The 6,000-nt window shown below is 59.8% G+C and overlaps 1 protein-coding gene across 1 annotated transcript in view; it reads right to left on the reverse strand.

Annotated features, from left to right (window-relative positions):
• NCOR2 (nuclear receptor corepressor 2) overlaps positions 1–5,482 on the reverse strand; it is a 172,129-nt gene extending 166,647 nt beyond the window's left edge. Inside the window, exon 1 of the mRNA XM_040620026.1 lies at positions 5,253–5,482. The gene's annotated coding sequence lies outside the window, so the exon portion shown is untranslated. The remainder of the gene's footprint in view (positions 1–5,252) is intronic.
• Between the last annotated feature and the right edge of the window lie 518 nt (positions 5,483–6,000).

The following is a 6,000-nucleotide window of genomic DNA, read 5'->3' on the forward strand; positions in this document are numbered from 1 at the left end:
GTCCAACATCAAGGTGTGGGCAGGCCTCACTCCCCTGAAGGCTCTCGGGCAGGATCCCCCCTGCCTCCTCCAGCGTCTGGCCACGTCACTGGGGTCTGTGTGCCTTCTCCTCCGTCCCTCAGAAGGACACTGGTCACTGAATAGGGGGCTCGCTCGGGGAATCCAAATGACCTCATCTCAAGAAACGTCCGCACAGACCCTTTTCCCAAAACAGGTCACACTGAGAGGAGATGGGTATTAATGAGTGCGCTTATCTTGGGGGGGGGGCCGCATTCACCCCATTACACAGCAGCCTTTCCTGACGCTGCCCACTGATGGGGCGCCGGCTCCCTACGGAGCCCCACCGCCAAGGCCCAGCAGAACCCCCACCAAGCAGACGAGGAAACAGACACAGAGAAGTCAGCCCCAGGCCCAGGGTTTGAGCCCACTTTCCCTGAGCAGTCCCGACTCATGGAGCCGGGAGCCGCCGGGCACAGGGGCCTCCCTCACATTTACAGGAAGCAAGGGACTCTCACACCCACGCCTCCGGGAGAGGGCCAGCCAGGGATGACTCACCCCCACTTCACAGGCCAAGAAGAGGCGCAAAGTGGTTCAGCCAGGGGCCTGACCAAACTGAATCTGTTTGCTCCTGTGTCAAAGGGAAGCAAATCCCACTCCTGGAGGATGAAACAGCGTCCTGCAAAGGAGAGCGCGTCCGGCCCCCCGATAATCAGCACCTCTCTATTTATTACCCGCCAGGGCCCAGCCTACACAGCTGCCCACCCAGCCTCCAACCCCAGCAGAAAGGGCCCATTATGACATCACAGGCCGGGAATTATGTTATTAGCCTGGGAAGGAGGCTGGACCCAGGGACAAAGGGCTCATTGTCATGCAAATGGTCAACGAGGAGGAAGCGGGGGCAGCCCCTCCAGCCTTCTAGCGCCTGAGCCACACTGAGAAACCAACTCCAGGCCTTCCAGAAGAGTTTGGGCATATCTGGGCCTCAGATCCGGATGGGTGGGCCTCTCTCAAAGCGGGAAAGGGGCCCCTTCCCAGGGCTGCATACAAAATGTCATTTACCCACTAATACTGTGTGCCTGCAGCTGTGTGTCTCTGGGCAAGATGCTTACTCTCTCTGTGGCTCAGAGGGTTGTTAGAAGAACTCAATAAATTAAAGTGTGCCTCGTCAGCCCTCAGTACACGCAGCTGATGCTGTCAAAACCCCTCCCCTGCCCCCCACGTGCCTTGCTCATGACCTCGACCTCTCTGACTTTATCTAGGAGGTTTAGACCAAGGTGCAGTTCCTATGGGGCACGTGAGCACAAACACAAGAACTGCTTTTCAAAGGACCCAGTTTTCCATGAGTCCCCAAAAGGCATTCTCAACCCCCCAACGCAGAACTTCTGGGGTGGAGGAGGTAAGGACCCGAGTCTCCCTAGCCAGAGCCCTGGTCAGTGTGACTTGCCTGGAGGCACAGTTGAAGCCATCCATCCCCAGGAAGGCCTCATTCACCACAAGGGGACAGGCCCAAATCCGCAGCCTGTGGGGGACACTGAGTCAGGCACAATTGTTTGCTGAGCACCTATGATGTGCCCAGTGCTAGGGACACAGTAGTGACCCTAGGGGAAGGGGTTTGGGGGACAGGGCGATGGACACATACTAAATCCCAAGTGATGACGGTACAAGGTGACAGGAATAACTCTGGGGAGGTCGGGGCTCTGCTCGGAAGGCCATATTTGAGCAGAGGCCTGTATAAGGGAAGGGTGTTGCAGGAAGAGGGCACAGCAAGTACAAAGGTCCAGAGGCAGGACCATGATGGAAGCTTCCAAAAACAGCCAAGAGACTCGTGAGGCTGGAACACCCCCAACTCAGCCCACTCCCTGCCCTCCAGGATCTGCCCAGCAAACCCCAGCACCTGAGACCCTAAGCTGTGACTGGTGCTCCCCGAGCCTCAGACACAGCCTCCGTCATCTGACATGACCAAGGACACCCCTTCCGGCTCAGCCCCACCGGGGCCCACTGGTACCACCCTCCCTACCCCGTCCCCAGCCTGCAATGGTCTGGAACCCTCCCAAATCCTTACACATAAAGCAAGCCCTACCTGGACCTCTGGGGACACGTGAAGGCCCAAGTGCCCTTACTAGTCGCTGTAAGGGAGACAGAAATCCCCAAGCCCTCTCTCAGGAGCCTCTGGAGACATGTCTAGCCTTGGATTAGCTTTGGCCGCACAGAAACTCATTTCTCATGCTTAAGTGCTAGTTGGGGATAACCCAGCTTGCTCTAGGGTGAGCCAGTTACACCCTGAAGGCCTTCTCACCGCCACGGAGGTGGGAAGGGGTCCAAAAGAAACCAGTCCCTTACCGCAGGGAAAAGCAAGAAAGGAAAAATGCAGCCCAGAGTACAGAGCAAGGAGGAAAGAGTATAAGAGAGGAAGCGAGTCTGGCTGTCGCAGTTGTGACCCCACAGGCCGCAGACGTGGCTGAGAGGGGGCAGGCTCTGGGAGGGGCCAGGAAGTGAGACAGAGGGCCCAGAGGTCAGGGCTCTCTGGCTTTCACAGTTCATGAGCCCAGCCACTAACCCCCATCCTAACCTCCAAGCCTGGCCTGCAGGTGAGGAGAGAAGAGGGCGACTGAGGCTCAGAGAGGGCAAGCAACTACCCTGTGGTCACCCAGCCAAAGAACCTCCACACACAGGCTCTGGCTGGGGTTCAAGTTGAGCCCCAGCCCTCACAAACTCTGTGTCCTTGGGTGGGTCACCTGACCTGAGCCTCGGTGTCCTCATCTGAGAAGTGGGGATCATACAGCACCCTCCCATCCCACGGCTGATTCAGGTGTGGACAGTTGCATCAGAGATGATCCCCCAAGAGCGCCCCCCACACAGGTAGCACTGAGCACGTGCCAGCGCCTTCCTAAACACCTAGCGCGTATCACCGCGTGTAACCGTCCCTCGCACCCCACGAAGTACTGAACACCATCTCCAGCTTACGCACGAGGCCTGAGGCCTGGAGGGGCCCAACCACTTGCTCTAATTCACACAGCTACCCACAGGCAGACCTGAATTCGAACCCAGGACAGCCTGGCCCCAAGCCGATGCTCTTTGTCTGCTTAGACCACTATAGATTCGTAGGCAGTCATAAGAAAAAGCTCCACCCTGCGTACCTTCAGCCAGCCTCCCCTACAACGGTGACATCCCGACAGAAGCCCAGTTCTGTACCTGCAGCGTAACCAGGAGACCGACATTGACACGACTGGCCTTGTACAGACCTCGCAGGTTTTACACATGCGCATTTGTGTGTATGTGAGTGTGTGTGGCATGCTATGCATCTGCACCTCCGTGCAGATGGGCGGGGGGGTCAAGTCACTGAGACCCTCAGGGCAGGGCCGGGACAGCCACAACACAGCTCTGGGGCTGACCCAAGTGGGCACGGGGGGCTTGGGCGGCAGCAAGGTGACAGCCCCCTGCTACACAGGCCTTTCCCGAGGTCCCCAGGAGAGGCCTGAGGACAACGGGACAGCGGGCAGCTGGTGTGGACAGCCTGGACACCCGGGGAACTCCCCGCCGGCTCCTGCTGGCCCAGGAGGAGAGGCCCTGAGCCAGCCACCAGCCCAGCATCCGGTGTCGCTTACAAACACAGGATGACTGCCACCCTCGGCGGGAGAGCCAGCCCTGCCCGCCCAACCTCCAGTCCACACCGAGCAATCGGGGTGCCTGGCCCATGGTTGGTGGGGGACGGGGCAGAACAGGCACAGTGGGACAGCCCCGGGGACCCCAGCTAGGCCCAAATGCAAACAGAGCCTGGGGTTTAAGGAGGGACCCTCTCTCTCCATCTCCTGAGATCTGGACGGTGGTTTCCAAATCATACAGAACAGGAGGGTTCTCAACAGAAAGGAAAAGAAAAATCAGTGGAGACCAAGGTGCAGCCAACTTAAATCCAAGCTTATCTACACGAAAGGAGTCTCCCCACACCCGCCCACAGGGGCCCTGCACGGGCGGGTCTTGGTTCTCCCCCAGACACAACTGCAAGCCACTCACACTGTATGTACAAGACAGCCGAGTTCCACGACCTGCCCGCTGTCACGCCTTCCACAAGGGAAGGCGCAGGGACCATTTCTTAGCCCCCTTGAGCCATACAACCACTTCTGGGGTGGAGACAGATGGAATGTCCATTTGCCAGACGAGAACACTGAGGCTCAGAGACATGAGGCAATCTGTCCAAGGCCACGTGTCCAGGAAATGTTTAACCAGGATGTGAACCCTGGTGGTCTGGCCCCAGAATGTACCAGGAGGCTGCAGCAACCCCTCACCTCATCCCAAAGCCTGTGTGACCCCCACTATTGCTCCATTTTACAGACAAGGAAACCAAGTCTCACACAGGTGAGGCAAGGCCACCCAGCATAAAAAGGGATGGAAGCAGGATTCAAACTCGAGTCCGTGGCAAATGAGAGATGTCATCTGGGAAGCCAGCCCTCCCAGGACCAGGCTCCAGGCCCCCACGAGACATCCCGCTGCCTCCCAACGGTCCTGGCGCACCCAGACCTCAGGACAAATCACTCCCTCATCCTCTGTGCCTGCAACTGAAGGCTCCTTGTGAGCTCAGGAAGCCCTTCCAACTTTCCAGTGTTTATGCCGGCTCCTCGCTGCCAGGTCCCTGGGCAAGCCTGGGCCGGTGGCGCTGATTTCAAACCAGACATGGGCACCCAGCCAAGCGCCACCGCGGTGGGAGCCGGGCGCCGGGGCAGCCGCAGCGCTGCCTGCACCTGGCTCCCCTCCCCTGCCCCCTGCCCGCGGAGGAGCCCACCCCCCCCAGATCCCAAGGCCCCCAGCCCTCCACCCCCCACAGCCACAGTGCCAGGAGCACCCCGATTCCTTGGCTCTGACTGCTCTCCCACAAGGATGCGTGCACCCCAGCTCTGGGCAGCTCGGTCCCCACCCCGCACAACCAACCCTGTGGTCAGACAGCGGCCAGAAGTCCTTCCCTCCCGGCCGCCCGCCTCTCAGCACCCTGCTCTGGACCGTAGGGACTCCGACCACTGTGACCACCGGCTCTTGGTCCCCCAGCACCACGATGTAATCGCCGCCTGCAGGGGCAGGGCCACTCAAGGCCACCACGGCCAGGGCGCGACCGGGCTGCCTCCATCCAGCAAGCCCAGCGGCCCCCAGACGGACACCCCGTCGCACCGTGGTGGCTCCCAGTCTTTGCCCACCCCTCCTGGGCCATGACCCGGCCGCGCTGCGTCTCCCTGCCCACCACCAAGCCCAGAAACTTCTCTTACCCGAGCACATGACCAGCCTTCCACTCGCGTCAGCTCCAAACACAACTTGAAGTAACTCTCCCACAAAAAAAAAAAAGAAAGAAAAGAAAAAGAAAGAAGTAAAATGTGCCAGCAAGTGGGTCAGTGGAGTCCACACACACAGACTGTTCTGTTGGCTTCCAGAAGACACACGGCGTCCAACATCAAAGCCATCCTTCCTGCAGGACTGACACGGGGAGCGGCGGCCCCACTGAGCGGCCGCTCGCCTTCCCGCGAGACTACGGGCGCCCCCCCCCCCCAGCTGGGGAGGCCCCGCAGCCAGGCCCGGCCCCCCGCTGCCCCAGGGCCGCTGCCCCCCAAGGCCGGCGCGGGCCGAGGCCCACCAGGCACAATCCCCGGCCGCCGACCCCACACCGGGGCCAAAACTCGGTTGTCAGGCCTCCACAGTCCCTCCTCGCCTCCTGCCACTCTGGGCCTATAAACACAGAGAATTACATAAGTCCACTCCTCTTGTTCGGAAGCCAAAAGTACTCGCTTTTTCTCCCAGCCTTGGCAGTAAGTAATAATTCCTCATCGCCATGGTAACCCTGGCGGGCTTCCAGCCGACACTCAGGAGCTGAAACGCTGGGAGGCCTTTTTATAGCTCCGTAGAAAAACCTCTTCACTATTCCCTCCTCGCAGGCGAAAGCGAGCTCCAGGCCCGAATTCTACTTTAACCCGCTTCCTCCCCGCCAGACCCGTCCACCCGGGAGCCAGACCTGCCCGCCCC

This window comes from Ursus maritimus, unplaced genomic scaffold (assembly GCF_017311325.1).
Source record: "Ursus maritimus isolate PB19 unplaced genomic scaffold, ASM1731132v1 scaffold_33, whole genome shotgun sequence".
Lineage (NCBI taxonomy): Eukaryota > Metazoa > Chordata > Mammalia > Carnivora > Ursidae > Ursus > Ursus maritimus.